Source organism: Mirounga leonina, unplaced genomic scaffold, assembly GCF_011800145.1.
Source record: "Mirounga leonina isolate KUSES-001 unplaced genomic scaffold, KU_Mleo_1.0 Mir_101414, whole genome shotgun sequence".
Lineage (NCBI taxonomy): Eukaryota > Metazoa > Chordata > Mammalia > Carnivora > Phocidae > Mirounga > Mirounga leonina.
This window is the reverse complement of record NW_023270121.1, coordinates 3,429,107-3,449,115: the sequence shown is the minus strand read 5'-3', so window position 1 is coordinate 3,449,115 and position 20,009 is coordinate 3,429,107. Positions and strand designations below refer to the sequence as shown.

At 36.3% G+C, this 20,009-nt stretch overlaps 1 non-coding gene across 1 annotated transcript; it reads left to right on the top strand.

Annotated features, from left to right (window-relative positions):
• The first annotated feature begins 17,342 nt into the window (after window positions 1-17,342).
• LOC118024426 lies at window positions 17,343-17,448 on the top strand. Its single transcript, XR_004683109.1, has one exon. It is a non-coding gene; the product is annotated as a U6 spliceosomal RNA (small nuclear RNA).
• Window positions 17,449-20,009: the final 2,561 nt, after the last annotated feature.

Below are 20,009 nucleotides of genomic sequence, written 5' to 3'. Positions count from 1 at the left end.
ATAACAAAATATGATAAACTAGGTGGCTTAAAAAACAAAAATTTATTTTCTCAGTTTTGGAGACTAGAAGTGCAAGAACAAGGTGTTGTCATGCTTGTTCTTTTTTTTTTTCTTTTTCATGTTTTTTATTTAAATTCCACTTAGTTAACATACAGTGTAACATTAGTTTCAGGTGGAGAATCTAGTGATAAATCACTTAAATACAACACCCATTCCCCATCACAAGTGTCTTCCTTAATATTCATCACCTATTTAACCCATCCCCCTGCCCAATGCCCCTCCAGCAGCCCTCAATTTGTTCTCTATACCTAAGAGTCTGTTTTCTGGTTTTTCTCTCTCTCTCTTTTTTTTTTCCATTATGATCTTCTGTTTTGTTTCTAAAATTCCACATGTGAGTGAAATCATACGGTATTTGTCTTTCTCTGACTCACTTATTTCACTTGGCATAATATAATCTAGCTCCATCCACATCACTGCAATTGGCAATATTTCACTCTTTTTGATGGGTGAGTATGTATATGTATGTGTATATATGTATATATGTATATATATAGTCACCTCTTTATCTATTCATCAGTAGATGGAAATTTGGGCTCTTTCCAAAATTTGGCTATTGTTCATAATGCTGCTATAAACACAGGGGTGCATGTATCCCTTCAAATCAGTATTTTTGTATTCTTTGGGTAAATACCTAGTAGTGCTATTGCTGAATAATAGGGTAGTTCTATTTTTAACTGTTTGAGGAAATGGCATACTGTTTTCCAGAGTGGGTGCACCAGTTTGCATTCCCACCAATAGTGTAAGAGAGTTCCCCTTTCTCTGCATCCTCGCCAATACTGCTGTTTCCTGTGTTGTTAATTTTAGCCATTCTGACAGGTGTAAGGTGATATCTCACTGTAGTTTTGATTTGTATTTCCCTGTCAAGGAATGATGTTGAGCCTCTTCTCATGTGTTTGTTAGCCATCTGTATGTCATCTTTCAATAAATGTCTACTCAAAGCTTCTACCAATTTCTTAACTGGATTATTTGTTTTCTAAGTGTTATTGTTGTTATTTGGATATTAACCCTTTATTTTTTTTTAATTTAAAATCAATTAGCCAACACATAGTACATCATTAGTTTTAGATGCAGTGTTCAACAATTCATCAGTTGCATACATGCAGGGCTCATCACATCTCGTGCCCTCCCTAATACCCATCACCCAGTTACCCCATCCCCCACCCACCTCCCCTTCAGCAACCCTCAGTTTGTTTCCCAAAGTTAAGAGTCTCTCACGGTTTCCCTATATCTCTGATTTGTTCCCGTCCAGTTTTCCCTCCCTTCCCTTATGGTCTTCTGCACTGTTTCTTATGTTGCACATATGAGTTAAATCGTATGATAATTGTCTTTCTCTGATTGACTTATTTCACTTAGCATAATACCCTCCAGTTCCAACCATGTGGATGTAAGTGGTGAGTATTCAACCTTTCTGATGGCTGAGTAATATTCAGCTGTATGGGTGTGTGTGTGTGTGTGTGTGTGTGTGTGTACCAAATCTTCTTTATCCATTCATCTGTCAAAGGACATTTCAGCTCCTTCCACAGTTTGGCTATTGTGCATATTGCTGCTATGAACACTGGGATGCAGGTGTCCCTTCATTTCACTACATCTGTTTCTTGGGGGTAAATACCTAGTAGTGCAATTGTTGGGTCTTAGGGTAGTTCTATTTTTAACTTCTTGAGGAACTTCCATATTGTTTTCCAGAGTGGCTGTACCAGCATGCATTCCCACCAACAGTGTAGGAGGTTTCGCCTTTCTCTGGATCCTCTCTAACATTTGTGGTTTCCTGTCCTGTTAATTTTAGCCATTCTGACTGGCGTGAGGTGGTATCTCATTGTGGTTTTGATTTATATTTCCTTGTTGCCAAGGGATGTGGAGCATTTTTTGATGTGTCTGTTGGCCATTTGTATGTGTTCTTTGGAGAAATGTCTGTTTATGTCTTCTGTCCATTTCTTGACTGGATTTTTAGGTTTTTGGGTGTTGAGTATGATAAATTCTTTATAGATTATGGATACTAGCCTTTTATCTGATAAGACATTTGCAAATATCTTCTCCAAATCTGTAGGTTGTCTTTGGTTTTGTCAAAGAGGTTGCTGCCTGTGTTCTCCTCAAGGATTTTGATGGATTCCTGTCTCACATTGAGGTCTTTCATCCATTTTCAGTTTATCTTTGTGTATGGTGTAAAAGGATGGTCCAGTTTCATTTTTCTGCATGTGGCTGTCCAATTTTTCCAGCACTATTTATTGAAGACACTATCCTTTTTCCATTGGATTCTTTCCTGCTTTGTCAAAGATTAGTTGACCATAGAGTTGAAGGTCCATTTCTGGGCTCTCTATTCTGTTCCACTAATCTATGTGTCTGTTTTTGTGCCAGTACCATGCTGTCTTGATGATCAGAGCTTTTTAGTATAGCCTGAAGTCAGACATTGTGATGCCACAAGCACTGGTTTTCTTTTTCAACATTCCTCTGGCTAGTCAGGTTCTTTTCTGGTTCCATACAAATTTTAAGATTATTTCTTCCAGCTCTGTGAAAAATGTTGATCATATTTTGATAGGGATTGCAGTGAATGTGTAGATTTTTCTGGGCAGCATAGATATTTTCACAATATTTGTTCTTCCAATCCATGAACATGGAATATTTTTTCCATCTCTTTGTGTCTTCCTCCATTTCTTTCATAAGTGTTCTTTGGTTTTTAGAGTAAAGATCCTTTACTTCTTTGGTTAAGTTTATTCCTAGGCATCTTATGGGTTTTGGTGCAATTGTAAATTGAATCAATTCCTTAATTTCTCTTTCTTCAGTCACATTGTTAGTTATAGAAATGCAACGGCTTTCTGTGTGATTTTGTATCTTGTGGTGTTTCTGAATTGTTGTATGAGTTCTAGCAATTTTGGGGTGGAGTCTTTTGGGTTTCCCACATAAAGTATCATATCATCTGTGAAGAGTGAGAGTTTGACTTCTTTTTTACCAATTTGAATGCTTTTTATTTCTTGTTGTTGTCTGATTGCTGAGGCTAAGACTTCTAGTACTATGTTGAACAACAGTGGTGAGAGTGGGCATCCCTGTTGTGTTCCTGACCTTAGGGGAAAAGCTCTCAGTTTTTCCCTACTGAGGATGATATTTGCTGTGGGTTTCTCGTATATGGCTTTTATGATATTGAGGTACATTCCCTCTATCCCTACACTTTGAAGAGTTTTAATCAAGAAAGGATGCTATATTTTGTCAAATGCTTTTTCTGCATCAATTGAGAGGATCATATGATTCTTGTCATTTCTTTTATTAATGTAATGTATCATGTTGATTGATTTGTGATTATTGGACCACCTTGCAGTCCAGGAATAAATCCCATCTGTCGTGGTGAATAATCATTTTAATATACTGTTGGATCCTATTGGCTAGTATCTTGGTGAGTATTTTGACATCCATGTTCATCAGAGATATTGGTCTGTAATTCTAGTTTTTGATGGGGTTTTTGTCTGGTTTTGGGATCAAGGTAATGCTGGCCTCATAGAACGAGTTTGGAAGTTTTCCTTCCATTTCTATTTCTAAAACAACTTCAGTAGAATAGGTATTAATTCTTCTTTAAATGTTTGGTAGAATTCCCCTGGGAAGCCACCTGGCCCTGAACTCTTGCTTTTTCAGAGGCTTTTGATTACTGCTTCAATTTCCTTGCTGGCTATGGGCATGTTCAGATCTTCTATTTCTGCCTGTTTCAGTTTGGGTAGTTTATAAGTTTCCAGGAATACATCCATTTCTTCCAAATTGCCTAATTTGTTGGCATATAGTTGCTCATAATATGTTCTTAGAATTGATTTTATTTCCTTCGTGTTGGTCGTGATCTCTCTTCTTTCATGCATGATTTTATTAATTTGGGTTGTTTCTCTTTTCTTTTTGGTATGTCTGGCTAGGTGTTTCTCTATCTTATTAATTCATTCAAAGAACCAGTTTCTATTTTTGTTTATCTGTTCAACTGTTCTTTTGGTTTCTATTTCATTGATGTCTGCTCTAATCTTTATTATTTCTCTTCTCCTGCTTGGTTTAAGGCTTTATTTGCTGTTCTTTCTCCAGGTCCTTTAGGTGTAAGGTTAGCTTGTGTATTTGAGATTTTTCTAATTTTTTGAGAGAGGCTTGCATTGCAACATACTTCCCTCTTAGGACTGCCTTTGCTGTATCCCAAACTTTTGAACAGTTGTGTTTTCATTCTCATTAGTTTCCTTGAATTTTTTAAATTCTTCTCTAATTTCCTGGTTGACCGATTCATTCTTTAGCAGGATGATTTTTAACCTCCAAGTGTTTGAGTTCCTTCCAAATTCCTCTCATGATTGAGCTCTAGTTTCAAAGCTTTGTGGTCTGAAAATATTCAGGGAATAATCCCAATTTCCTGGTATCAGTTGAGACCTGATTTGTGACCCAGTAAGTGATTTATTCTGGAGATTGTTCCACTTGCACTCCAAAAGAATGTGTATTCTGCTGCTTTGGGATGAAATGCTCTAAATATATCTGTTAAGTCCATCTGGGGTATTGAAGTACCCTACTATTATTGTATTATTATCTATGTGTTTAATTTGGTTATTGTATTGTATTATTATCTATATGTTTAACTTGATTATTAATTGTTTGATATAATTGGCAGCTCCCAAATTAGGAGCATAAATATTTATAATTGTTAGATCTTATTGTTGTGTAGATCCTTTAAGTATGATATAGTGTCCCTCTTCATCTCTTATTATAGTCTGTGGTTTATAATCTAATTTGTCTGATAGGATTGTAAAAAATAAAAAATTTAAAAATTTAAAAAATTAAATAAATAAATGAAAAATAAAAAAGGTGGAGGGAGAATATAATCTCTCAAGGTGGTCAAAACAGGGTTATCTAATTGGCCCTGAGTGTATTTTGGTTGCATGTTAGAAGACACTAAATCCCAAAATTATAAAGAAAACAAAACTTATATATATACAAAAATAAAATTGCATAGAGTGAAAGGAAGCCAAAAAATGAAGAATATATCTATAAAATGTAAATGTAAAAAAATGAAAGTTAAAAAAAAGACAAAAACTAAGAGTTGATAAAATAAGAATCTAGTTGAAAAGGAAAAAAAGAAAAAAAAAGAATTGGAAAATTTTAAACTGAAAGATAAACGAATCATGGGACAAAACCTCAAATTCTATATACTATTTTCCTCTAAGGCTGGAATGTTACAGTCTTGTGGGGCCTGAAAACTTCTTGTGCACCTGTTCTTACAGTTGGTCTTCTGGGAAAGGGCCTGTGATGCTGCTTTCTTAGGTGTCTTTGCCTGGGCAGAGTTGCACCACCCCTTGTCAGGGGGCTGGGCTTAGTGTAAACTGGTCCTCTGTGTGGCTTTTTTCCCTGAAGTCTTTCTGCACCTCTTTAGAGGATCAAAATAAAAATGGCCGCACCCTGGTCTCCAGCCCCAGAGCCAAAAGATTACAGTCCCTTCTCTTTAATAAACCCTCTGGAATAAATTGTCTTCACTTTTGTGTGTGCCAAACTGCAGACTCCTGTGGTACTTGCCCACAGCGATCCTCCTGGGTGAAGTCGGCGGGTCCCCCGTTACTGCACTTTGTAGGGTCCTGACACTGAGAACTGTTGCCAGTTTATGGTACTCCCGCTCTGCCCCTCCCAGGAGATGGCAGAGGGTCGCCCCGCACTGTCCTTTACAGGGCCACCAACCTGGGAGCTGTTGCCTGGTAATGCATGCACCCGTTCCACCCCTTCTGTGAGATGGTGGAGGGTCCTGGCATTCCAGTCCTCTTCAGGGTCCCCAGACAGAGAGCTGTCACCTGATTGGCCCCAGTTTGAGGGTTAAGGCAACCAAGCTGAGACCACCCTCCTGGGCTGGCTGACCGTAACCAGTTTCTTCACTCCTCTGCTTGGGAACTCTACTGGCTCAGGCACCCCCATTAATTCTCTGACTCTGGGGATCCGGAGACCATACTGTCCCACTTAGAAATCTGCCTGTTTCATCCCCTGAGCACCTTTCAGGCAGGGATGTATCTCACTGGAGCAGATTTCTAAGGATTTTGATTTTGCCCTCCAGAGCTGTATCACTTTTCAGTAGGCCACGCCCCTCTGTTTATCTTCTGGTATCTCCCCTCAAATTCACTTCTCTGCACCTCCTACCTTGCAAAAAGTGGTCGCTTTTCTACTTGTAGAGTTCCGGATATTCTTTTCTTACATCTCAGGTTGAATTCATGGGTGTTCAGAATGATTTGATAGTTATCTAGCTAAATTCAACGGACCAGATGAAATGAGGTCCCCTACTCTTCTGCCATCTTACCTCCCCCAGGGATATTAACCTTTTATCACTTATGTAATTTGCAAATATCCTCTCCCATTCTGAAGGTTGCCTTTTAGTTTTGTTGTTTCCTTCACTGTGCAGAAACTCTTTATCTTGATGAAATTCCAATAGTTCATTTTTTGTTTTTATTTCCCTTGCCTCAGGAGACATATCTAGTAAGAAGTTGCTATGACTCATGTCAAATAGATTGCTGCCTATGTTTTCCTCTAGGATTTTGATGGTTTCCTGTTTCACTTTTAGGTCTTTCATCCACCTTGAATTGACTTTTGTGTAGGGTATAAGAAAGTGGTCCATTTTCATTCCTCTGCATATTGCTGTTCAGTTTCCCTAATACCATTTGTTGAAGAGACTTTTTTCCATTGGATATCCTTTCCTGTTTTGTCAAAGATTAATTGACTATATAGTTGTGGGTTTATTTATTGGTTTTCTATTTTGTTCCATTGATATATATGTCTGTTTTTGTGCCACTTCCATACTGTCTTGATCACCACAGCTTTCTTTTTTTTTTATTATGTTATGTTAATCACCATACATTACATCATTAGTTTTTGATGTAGTGTTCCATGATTCATTGTTTGCGTATAACACCCAGTGCTCCATGCAGTACGTGCCCTCTTTAATACCCATCACCAGGCTAACCCATCCCCCCCTCCCCTCTAGAACCCTCAGTTTGTTTCTCAGAAACTATGGACTCTAAGAAACCATAGCTTTCTAATATAACTTCAAGTCCAGAATTGTGATGCCTCCCACTTTGCTTTTCTTTTTCAAGATTGCTTTGGGTATTCAGGGCCTTTTGTGGTTCCATACAAATTTTAGGATTGTTTGTTCTAGCTCTGTGAAAAATGATGGTGGTATTTTGATTGGGATTGCATTAAATGTGTAGATTGCTTTAGAAAGTATAGAAATTTAAACAATATGTGTTCTTCTAATACATGGACATGGAATGTTTTTCCATTTCTTTGTGTCATCTTCAAATTCTCATCAGTGTTTTATTCTTTTCAGAATACAGATCTTTTACCTCTTTGGTTAGGCTTATTTCTAGGTATCTTATGGTTTTTGGTGCAATTATAAATAGGATCAATTCTTTAATTTCTCTTTCTGCTACTTCATTATTGTTGTATAGAAGTGCAATGTATTTCTGTACATTATTTTTTATCCTGTGACCTTATTGAAGTTGTGTATCAATTCTGGCAACTTTTTCATGTAGTCTTTTGGGTTTTCTATATGGAGTATCATGTCATCTGCAAATAGTGAAAGTTTGACTTCTTCCTTGCAATTTGGATTTATTTTATTTCTCTTTGTTGTCTGATTGCTGAGGCTAGGACTTCCAGTACTCTGTAAAATAACAGTGGTGAGAGTGGACATCCCTGTCTTATTTCTGGCCTTAGAGGAAAAGCTTTCAGGTTTTTTTCCCATTGAGGATGATGTTAGCTATGTGTTTTTCATATATGGTCTTTATGATGTTGAGGTATGTTCCCTCTAAATCTACTTTGTTGAGGGTTTTTATCATGAATAGATGCTGTAAGTTGTCAATTTTTTCCCTGCATCTACTGAGAGGATCATATGGTTTTCATCCTTTCTTTTATTAATGTGGTGTATCATATTGATTGATTTGCAAATATTGAACCACCCTTGCAATCCAGGAATAAATCCCACTTGATTGTGGTGAATGATTCTTCTAATGTACTGTTGGATTTGGTTTTCTAGTATCTTGTTGAGAATTTTTGCATCCTTGTTCATCACGGATATTGGCTTGTACTTCTCTTTTTCATGTAGTTTTTGTCTGGTTTTATTATTAGGGTAATGCTGGCCTTACAGAATGAGTTTTGAAGTTTTCCTTCCATTTCTATTCTTTTAATAGTTTGAGAAGAATAGATATTAACTCTTCTTTAAATGTTTGGTAGAATTCTCCTGTGAAGCCATGTGGCCCTGGACTTTTGTTTGTTGGGGGAATTTTGATTGCTGATTCAATTTCTTTGCTTGTTATCAGTCTGTTCAAGTTTTCTACTTCTTCCTTTTTCAGTTAAGTAGTTTATATGTTTCTAGGAATCCATCCATTTCTTACAGATTGTCCGATTTGGTGGCATATAATTTTTCATAATATTCTCTTATAATTGTATTTCTGTGGTTGTTGGTTATGATCTGTCCCCTCTCATTTGCAAATTTACTGATTTGGGTACTTTCTCTTTTCCTTTTGATAAGTCTGGCTATAGGTATATCAATTTTATTAATTTTTTTTCAAAGAACCAGCTCCTGCCTTCATTGATAAGATCTACTTTTCTTTTTTAGTTTTTATATCATTTATTTCTGCTCTAATCCTTACCATTTCCCTTCTTCTGTTGGCTTTAGGTTTCATTTTTTTCTTCTTTCTCCTGCTCCTTTGGGTGTAAGGTTAGGTTGTTTATTTGATTTTTTTTCTTGCTTCTTGAGGTAGGCCTATATTGCCTTATACTTCCTCCTTAGGGTCACTTTTGTTGCATCCCAAAGGTTTTGGACCATTTGTGTTTTAATTTTCATTTTTCCATGATTTTTTTTGTTCCTTCTTTAATTTCCTGGTTGACCCATCATTCTTCAGTAGAATGTTCTTTACTCTCCATATATTTGTTGTCTTTCAAATTTTTTCTTGTGGTTTGATTTCCCATTTCATAGTGTTGTGGTCAAAAAAGATGCATGTTATGATCTCAGCCTTTTTGTACTTATTGAGGCCTGATTTTTGACCTAGTGTGTGATCTATTCTGGAGAAGGTCCCATGTGCACTTGAAAAGAAAGTGTTTTCTGCTGTTTAGGATGAAATGTTCTGAATATATTTTTAAGCCCATCTGGCCCAGTATGTCATGCAAGCCATTGTTTCCTTGTTGATTTTCTGCTTAAATGATCTGTCCATTGATGAAAGTGGGGTGTTAATGTCCCCTTCTATTATTGTATTATCATCAATGAGTTCCTTTATGTTTGTTATTTTTTGTTTTATATATTTGTGTGCTCCCAAGTTGGGGGCATAAATATTTCCAATTGTTAGTTCTTCTTGTTGGATAGACCCTTTTATTGTGATATAGTGCTCTTCTTCATCACTGGTTAGGCTTTTGTTTAGAATCTAGTTTGTCTGATAAAAGTATTGCTACTCCAGCTTTCTTTTGATGTCCATTTGCGTGATAAATATTTCTCCATCCCCTCACTTTCAATCTACAGGTGTCTTTAGGTCTAAAATGAGTTTCTTATAAGCAGCATGTAGATGGGTCTTGAATTTTTATCCATTCTGACACCCTATGTTTATTGATCAGAGCATTTAATACATTTACGTTCAGAGTAGTTATTGATAGATATTAATTTAGTGCCATTTTATTACTTGTTTTATCATTATTTCTGGACATTTTCTCTGTTCTTTTCTAATCTTTGTTGCTTTTGGTCTTTCCTTCCCCTCCATGAGTCCCTTTAATATTTCTTGCAGGGCCAGTATAGTGGTCACAAACTCCTTTAATTTTTGTTTGTCTGGGAAACTCCTTATGTCTCCTTCTATTCTAAATGACAGCCTCGCTGGATAGAGTATTCTTAGTTGCAGATTTTTCCCATTCAGCACATTGAATATATCATGCCCCTCTCCTCTGGCTTGCTAAATTTCTGTGGATAGATCTGCTTTTGGTGGGAGTTCTCTGTGCCTCCTGGGTTTAGATGTCTGTTTCCTTCTCCATATTAAGGAAGTTTTCAGATATAATTTCCTCAAAACTTCTGCCCCCATTTCCCTCTCTTCTTCTCCTTGGACTTCTATGATAGGAATGTTATTATGTTTGATGGAGTCAAGAGTTCCCTAAGTCTACTTTTGTAATCCAAAATTCTTTTTTTTGTTGTTCAGCTTCATTATTTTCCATAATTCTATCTTCTATATCACTTATATGTTCCTCTTCCATTCTTGTGGTCATTCCATCCAGTCAGCTTAGAATCTTGGTTATTGCATTTTTTATTTTATCCTGATTGTTTTTTAGCTCTTTTATCTCTGCAGTTAAGAGTCTCCCTGATGTCTTCCATGCTTTCCTCAGGCCCAGCTAGTATGCTATGATTATTGCTTTAAGTTCTGGATCAGGCATATTACTTACTTCTGTTTTGATTAGATCCACGGCTTTGATCTTTTCTTGTTCTTTCTTTTGGGATGAATTCTTCCATCTTGGCATTTTGTCTAGGTCTCTGTCTTCTGTGTGTTAGGAAAGGTTGTAATGTTTTCTGCTCCTGAGAGTAATGGCTTTATGAAGAAGAGGTCATATATTGTCTGGGGTCTGGCACTTCAGGAAGTGTCTCTTGTGTGTGCTGCATGCACTCTGCTGCTGTGTTTTGGCTGCTCTATCCCTCAGGTCAGTCATCTGCATAGTTTCTCCTTGCCTGCAGTGGGTAGTGTTTGGAACTTGGCCAATGTGTGGTGAGTTTTAACTAGGTGTTCTCTAGTCTACTTGTTAAAAGAGACCTGATGCTATTTCCACTGGAACTGAAGCCCTGCAGAACTCTGTGGTTAGTAGACATGGTGCATGCAGGGGTTTGTGCTAGTCTTCTGGGAGAGGGTCCCACTGAGCTGGTCCTAAGGCACACTTGCCTGAGAAAAGCAGTACTAGCAGAGCACAGGTGTGTGGGACTTGATGTAAGCAGGTTAGGCAGCCAGTGTTGGAGCTGTGCTGTTTACTGAAGCTGTATTATGCTGAGGAGTAGGGGAGGGAAATGGCACCAGCCTGCTCCTTTGTCCCTGGAGAAGGGAGTCTGTGCTTGTTGTTCTCAAGGAAGCACTTTCAGAGGAGCAAATTATTTACCCTCATGCATCACAGGCATTTTTCAGATGGCTGAATTCACACTGTCTCTAGGTTACTTGCTGCCTGGAGCAGTGTAGCACAACTTGGGTTCTACCCTAGCCAGGTCTGCTGAATTTTAAAATTCTAAATTTTAGGGACCTGGTGTGGTGGGGACCTGTGCTGGTCCTCTTGGAAGAATAGTAGTTGCATCAGACCATGGGAGCATGGGATTTAGAGCAAGCAGGCTAAATAGCCAGTATCCAGGTTAGTCACCCTCAGCAGATGTCTCTGTGTCTATGCTGAGTGCCAGGGGAGGGAAATGGCACCTACTTGTTCTTTTGTCCCCAGAGAGGCAATGTCAGCTCTCATAGATGAGCATCAAAAAGTATGATCAGTCTCTTCCCGTGCCCCTTAGGTGATCCTTAGATCATGTAGTCTGTCCTGGCGTTGTTCACCTGCCCTCTCTCCAGGAGTAAGATACTGTCCCTAGGTTTCTATCCCAACCAAGACTTGGACTTCTAAAACTCCAGTCTTCAAGTCCCACTGGTTGCAAAAACTCATGAAATTCAGCCCCTCTCATTTTCTCAGCCAATGACTTTGGAGAAATTTTCTCCTTGTGTGTGTATTCCTATGCATTCCACTCTCTCTTGCTTTTCTCTGCAACTAAGTCTCCCTCCCCTTTGCAGCCCCCATGATCTGTTTCTCACTCAAACCATGTTTCCTCACTTCCTACCTTCCTTGAAGTGGCATCTTCTCTCCCTCTAGTTGTGCAGTTTGTTCTATCAGTCCTCAGGTCAATTTCTTGAGTATTAAAAATCATTTGGTAGTTATCTAGTTCTGTTTGAGAGATGAGGCAAGTCTAGGGCTCTCCTACGATACCACCATCTTAGCTCCTCTCCCCTGCCTGCTCGGGCTTGTTTTTTGTTTTTATTTTTGTTTTGTTTTGTTTTCTTCCTGAGGCCTTTCTCCTTGGCTTGCAGATTGGCTTCCTCTTCATTTTTGTCTTTGCATGGTCTTTTCTTTGTGCATCCTCATCCTTGATGTCACTTTGTGTGTCCAAATTTCCTCTTCTTATAAAGAACACCAGTCAGATTTGATTAGGGTCCACTATAATGACATAAATTTAACTTAATCACTTCTTTAAAGGTCCTATCTCCAAATACAATCACATTGTGAAGTACTGGGCATTAGAACTTCACCATGAAAATTTTGCAGACACCATTTAATCCATAGCAGTAACTAGTTTGTTGGCAAAACGATGAGCACTGCAAAGCAGGGGCTGCATCCTCTTCACTTTTATATTGGCAAGTGGTTAGCACACTGACAGACAGAGAAGAAGCACACACCAAATAGTGACTGCTTTTGAGAACTGAATCCATTTTCCTGAATGTTTAGACTGGAATGACTGGCCAATTTAGTTAAATGGCCACAATGATGTGCACAAAAACATAGCTTTAAAATTCCATTCCTAAAACAATATATCTGGATATTTTAGAATATCTAAACCAGGATAAAATAGAGAAAGCAACATTGAAAAAGGTGAAACCCTAGGAAAATATTAATAATTAAACATTTCCAGATACTTGAAATGTAGATTATATTTATTACTGAGAACATGATGGAAATATTTAATATAAAGTATTGCTATCATGGTGGAATTAGTTGAGTGTATCTAAGCAAAGCTTCCTTTGAAAGCATCCCTCTCTACCTCAACCATTACACATAAAGTTACATAACCTATTCCAGAAACCATGTGCATTGCACAGTGTGTTAGAGCTGCTTACTCTTAACCACAAGAGCTGATTGTTATATTTTCATGCATTTTTCAAACTGGTAGTTAAACCATTGGAAGCTTTAAATCAGCTGTAGTGGAAGTATTACTATCACAGAAATCAACAAATGCTAAAATCAGGGCTTTGGGGGCAGCAGTTTTTAAACATTTACCAGCACACCACTGGCCATAGTGCAGTTGAGTTCCTTAAAAGCAAAGCCTCCTCACGTAGCTAACAGTTGTAAAGCATACTCATTGCAAGAGGGAGATCAATGGGAATGGTAAGAAGAGGACTGATTCAAAAGAACACTAAACCTCTGACCCTTTCTAAACCTCTTTTCCCTCCTGTAGTGTTTATAGCAAACTATCATAGCTCAGCTGAGGGGCTTAAGTTATTTTCATTGAATCTCATTATACTATTTTGAAACTCTCTCCTTCAGATCTCTATTGCCAGATGTTCTATTCCAGAAAATTACCCTGTTATTCTGAAAATTTGTCTCATCTATTTTCTTTGACTCCAAAGGTGGAAAATATATCATTTGTTATGATTACTATTGACCTTTATAATATCACCTGTCCAACTTTTATTGTTGAATAAGATGAAATGTATTCTTTTTTTATTTTCTCATTAAGCAGTTCTATAACATGTTTATATTTGCAAAATGTCCTCCAACCACTATTTTGGTTATTTTTTACAACAGTTATTAGAGGAGATGGTATTATCCTGCTATTTCAGAGGACTAATCTCTAGAAAGTTCAGAAGTTTTCTTTAAGTCATGCACTAATCTTGGAGCTTATAGTGGATCACAGAATTTCTAAATTGGCCTCTGTAGACTACTAGTGTCATTTCTATACTTTTTGTGTGTCTCCTTGATGCCAGCTCCTGTAATGCAAGTTCTTGTTCTCATTCCTGGACACACACACACACACATGCACTTTTACAGAAATGAGGTTTATCACTAGCCACAACACCATATTTTCAATATATTCATAACCTACTATGTATTGAGGAACCATTCAAGATAATGTTACAAGGCAATTTTCCCCAATGATCCAATTAAGTAGACACAATTATGCCCATTTTTCAGATGAAGAAAGAGACCTACAAATATTAAATAACTTACCAAAGTAATTGACAATGCCTAATGTACAATAATAAAAATAAATTTAAAAATTATCTGAAATTAAATCTCATGATTAATATAAAACATAACTGTCCAGGAAATTGAACATATATGATCTCATTTAATACTCACTGTAGTCCACAAGGCTATTACTAGCCCCTCTTTAAAGTGGCAGAAACATGATCCAAGAGATTATGTCATTTGCTTAGGGTCACACAACTAGTATGTATCAGAGCTAGAATTCAAACCGAGATCATCTGATTTCCAAACCAGAGTTCTTCCCACTTTAACACAGAGACCATGTAAATAATCAGCTTTTTATCTACTTCATTCCTCTTTACTATATAGACTCTTGATGATTGTATTTCTCTCTTTTTCATTCCCTTGTTTCTTGCTCCCTTCCAGCTCATTTTGCACTATTTCCATTAGCAGCATTGATTTACTGGTCACATATGGTACTTGGCTCCACTGAATATTACACGTTGACAAAACAAATTGAAAAATGGGCTACATATGTTTCAGGGACTCAGTGAAACAGTGAGTGTACACTATTAGGGTTGGCACTCTGAAGAAAGAGATTCAGCCTTTGCTTAGATAATGATAGGAAATAAAATGTTGTATCATCCTGACTAGCAAGTTTAGTATTAACATCACTGCATAGAGGAGATAGCTCTAACCTACTTATGTCATATCTAAAAGTCTAATAATCAACAAACATTTACTGAATACCTACTATTGTGCTAAGTATAATGGTTATTATAGGGAATTATAATAATCTTCATTTGTTCCATTGAAATTTATTAGGCTTCAATTATGTGCCAGACTATGTTTCAAGTACTAAGAAAGTAATAGTGAACACATCTAGCACAGGTCCTGCCTCATGAAGCTTATATTCTGGTAGAGGGAAGAGGAAGGATGAATCAAGTAAATAGAAAATAAATAAAATTATTGATTATAAGTGCCATGAAATAAAGAAAGGATCTATATAAAGGATGGCAGGAAGGAATGGGACTCACTTTGAATGAGTAGTGAAGAACTCTCTAAGGACTATTTAATCATATATCCTACATTTCAGGGGCTTATATATTAATTGTCCGCATATATACATTGTGTGCAAGAATAATATTTACTTCATAAGCTTAATGTATTGAAAACTGGAAACTACACTTAACAGACCACAAAAACTATTGCATTTTTCAAGAAGTGATACATAGTAATAGTATTTTATAAGAATATTTATGAAATGCATATACATATATAGAATCTCTTTTGAATAGAGTATAGTTAAGCCATCATGATTATTAATTAAGCCATAATTTTATATATTTTGGACACATCAAGATATAAATTGGGGGAAGACCATCATTCAGTTATAAGGCAGTAGACTTCTCTTGTTCTCACTAAACCAGTGCTACTCAGTGCTCATCTGAAAACTGTGCTTTTCAATTAAGTTCAAAGAAGTCCAAGTTAACTCATTTTTCTTCAGTATTACCCAGAAGATACTCTTTAAATATAAGAAAATAGAAAGATGCTATTTATCAAGTCCAACCAAATTTCAGTTGAATTTTTTTTAGAATTCTAGAAGTTTATTTTACCTCTATAGTTATATTTACCAAAAATTTTGGAAAAGACTGAAATTATTCCTAGCTATATTAAAAAAAAAAAAAAAAAACATTTTCCTAAATCTGAGGATGGTCATTTTCTAATTGTTTTACAGAAGTCAAAATTGCACTATGAATTGCTCAGAGTCATCTTTTATTTCCACAACAAAATGTATCTGTGGCATTTACTATTAAAAAATATCTTATTACGGGCACCTGGGTGGCTCAGTTGGTTAAGCGACTGCCTTCGGCTCAGGTCATGATCCTGGAGTCCCAGGATCGAGTCCCGCATTGGGCTCCCTGCTCGGCGGGGAGTCTGCTTCTCCCTGTGACCTTCCCCCCTCTCGTGTGCTCTCTCTCTCTCACTCTCTCAAATAAATGAATAAATAAAATCTTTAAAAAATATATCTTATTAGAATCAGGGCTCAGTAGATAGTTTAAGTTAACCAGGAAACAGCAATAAGGGAGGCTAATGCCACCCTCCATTTTTCATCCATTCTGGTTGTTTTTCAGACAAGTTTCAATGAGCTGACTATGAAGCTATGCCTTCTTTAGTTGGGAGGCTGGGTCTATCCTACTCTGTTTCAAGGCTGCTGTGTCATAAACATAAACTCAGGAACAGAGTGATAATTGAACAATTAATAAGACCCATGATAAAACAATGTACTTAAAATAAAATGCATAATTAAAATAACTGAACCACAAAAAAGTGCATTTGAATATAGAAAATGTGCATGTCTATTCCAGATAGTAACAGAACAATCCCATAAACGACTCCACAAAAATAATAATAAACATATCAGATTAAAGAAGAATATATATGCTCTGGCTGTCTTAGGACCATAAATGCAGCCTACAGTCATTTTTTAGTATTACAGGAAGAGTTTAGATCCCTCTGGGAATTTCTTACCCAAGAAATTCTCTATTGGTATACTGGTTACTAATATATTTCTGTTGTGCTATCTTTCACTACTAAGTTATTCTACCCAGCCTAAACTATTTTGAAAATTAGAAGACCAAATTTGGTGGCTCATAAGTAAGGTAGAATATACAGTAGACAGCATTTGTTCCATGACCAGTAAGGTGATCTGATTTATTAAGGCCACCTACTGAGTGTAAACATGGCAAAGAAAAGGGGAGAAGCACTTGCCAGAGGTGCTCAAAATCCTGGCTAATGACCTAGAATGAAGCACACTTGCCCAATATGCTATCTGGAGAGTGAACTGAATCAATTTTGTAATTCCATAAGATCTAACACCTGGGTTCAAATATCTCCAGTAAGGGGAGAAAATATGAAGGTGTGTCTAAAGAATTCCCTGACTTAGATGAAGTTTGGCATGTTTCCTGGAAATAAAGAAACTCAGTAGTCAGTATCTTGAATAGAGTACTTAAACTTTGTGTTCCTCTTTGCTGGTGCTTTAGTTAACATCATAATGATTTGTCATAGGGCATGTATGGATAGTTTCTGAAAGGAGTCAGCACCAAAACTAGGTAAGGACTATATGGCCAGACAAGTGTTCCTAATGAAGCAAGCTTTTACTTATATTTTTGAATGGACAGAATCTGCTTTTGAGTGGATGGTAGGGTGGACATGTCCTGTTTGTGTGGTCTATGGGCAGTACTTGAACTTGACGCTGTGTACATCTTAATTAATGAAAACTGCTTTTCCCAGTGAGAAAAGTCTTTGAGGCTCAGTAGACAATATTTTAAATAATATTAACATGAGTGCTCATTCAGCAGTACATATACTAAAATTGGAATAATACAGAGAAGATTATCATGGCCCCTGAACAAGGATGACATGCAAATTTGTGAAGCATTCCATATTTTAAAAAAATAACAATACTGATGTGAATAATAGCTATATTTATTGAAGTATATACTTGGTACCTCTCACTGTGCTGAGTGCTTTATTTACATTATTTCTTAAGTTAATCCATCCAAAGCACTAAGCCAGTGCTCAAAATGTAGTCCTTGAACCAGTGCTGGTAGTGAATTTTTTGTTACCAGTCTATGATAGATAAGTATAGAAACAGAGTTTGCAAACTATAACTGCATTGACATTGTCACAACATCCTAGAAAGTGCTTGTTTCATTAAATAGGTATTGACTAGCTCAGGTGTTGTTGAACTAATGTGATGAGTTGCTTTGATGCAAGCTGTGTTGTAGTCATTCTCAATAGGACCATATAACAACATGTGATATTTTTAGATCAGTTTATCAACTAAAACACATACTAAAATATGAAATCCATTTCCTTCTTTGAAAGACAATTGTACTACAGATTTACAGGTTAAAATTTTGGAACTGGCTACCAATGAAACCTTGAAAATAAATTTTGAAATGACATCATTCATTTCATCTTGAGTAAAAGTTAAAATGAATAACTTGACCTTGCTGAAATTGCTTTAAAATCTCTTTTACTCCTGTCAACATACTTATATGAGAAGCATTTCTCTACTCTGTTATTAAAACAAAACATGCAAGAATCACATATGCAGTATACTTTGCAAATAGCATTGTCATCAATACAGCCTAGATCCTGTAAATTACTTAGCCATAAGCTAGCTCCTTTGTCACATTATAAACTTTAGATATTGATATACACAGTGTCTTTCAAAGTGTGCATATAGGCATCTAATATGGGGAATCACTATTCTACTCAAGTAATCATTACTTGCCCATACTTACACTTTCAATGCATCATATATAGGTTTTATAATTAATTTATTTTTCTTATAACATCTCTTCTCATATGTACTAAAATGTAATTTCATGTTTGTTGACTCTAGTGAAAATGTACCCTTGTACTTTGTATTTATTTTGAGAAATTCATTGTTATCGTATTTTCTAAAAGTATTAGTCAATAATGAATTAAACTTTCAAAAATATCTTTCATCACAGAGTTTGAAAAGTACTCCACTAAATTCAATGCATAGAGCAAATTCTCAGTAATAGGAAAAATGATGATGATGACCATGATCTCATCTCTCACGTAACTACAATGGAAGCCCAGTGAAATGTAACTGTAATTATATTCTACTTTGAATAGGAAAACTTAGATTCAGGGAAGTTAAATAATTGGTTCAGTGTCACACAACTAAGTGATAAAGGCCAAGAATCAGACCTAGGTCTGTCTGATTTTCAAAGCTCATTTTCTCATACACTGCCACTATGATACCTTCCCTTTATAAACATACATGCACATATAATGCCAAACTTATAGAAAATTTGCAAGTATGGAGATATAGGCCAAACAAATTTTTCCTCCTAAACCACTGGAGAGTAAGTTGCCAACATGATATCTCATCAACCCTGAATATTTTATTTTGTTTTTTTCTGCCATAAAGGGCATTCTCCTATATAACTACAATACAACCATCAAAATCTGGAAATTAATGTTTCTACATCACAAACATCTATTTTTCAGATCCCAAATCAAATCTCCCAGTCGTCTCAACAATATCCTTCATAGCAAAAGGATCCAGTTCACAATTGTGCACTGCATTTGGTTTTCATATCACTTTAATTTCCTTCACTGGAGCAGTTTCTGAAACTTTACTTTCATGACCTTTGTAATTTTAAAGAATGTAGGCCAGTTATTTTTTAATTTAAATTTTTATTCAAGTATAATTAACATACAGTGTTACATTAGTTTCAGGTGTACAATATAATGTTTCAACAACTCTATACATTACTCAGTGCTCATCACTTTAAGTGTACTCTTAATCCGTTCTATCTATTTCACCCATTCCCTTACCCACCTCCCCTCTGGCAACAACGAGTTCATTCTCTATATTTAAGAGTCTGGGTTTTTGTTTTTGTTTTGTTTTTGTTTTGTTTTGTTTTTTTTGTCTCTTTGTTTCTTTGTTTCTTTTTTTTTTAGTTTTTTTTTTTTATTCTTATGTTAATCCCCATACATTATATCATTAGTTTTAGATGAAGTGTTCCATGATTCATTGTTTGTGCATAACACCCAGTGCTCCATGCAGAATGTGCCCTCCTCAATACCCACCACCAGGCTAACCCATCCTCCCACCCCCCTCCCCTCTAGAACCCTCAGTTTGTTTTTCAGAGTCCATCGTCTCTCATGGTTCATCTACCCCTCCGATTTCCCCCACTTCATTCTTCCCCTCCCGCTACCTTCTTCTTCTTCTTTTTTTTTTCTTAACATATATTGCATTATTTGTTTCAGAGGTACAGATCTGAGATTCATCTTTGTTTCTTTATTTATTTTTTTTAAATTCCATATATGAGTGAAATCATATGGTATTTGTCTTCCTCTGACTGACTTATTGCACTTAGCATTATACTTTCTAGATCCATCCATGCTGTTGCAAATGGCAAGATTTAATTCTTCTTAGGACTAAGTAATATTCCGTTGTGTGATAT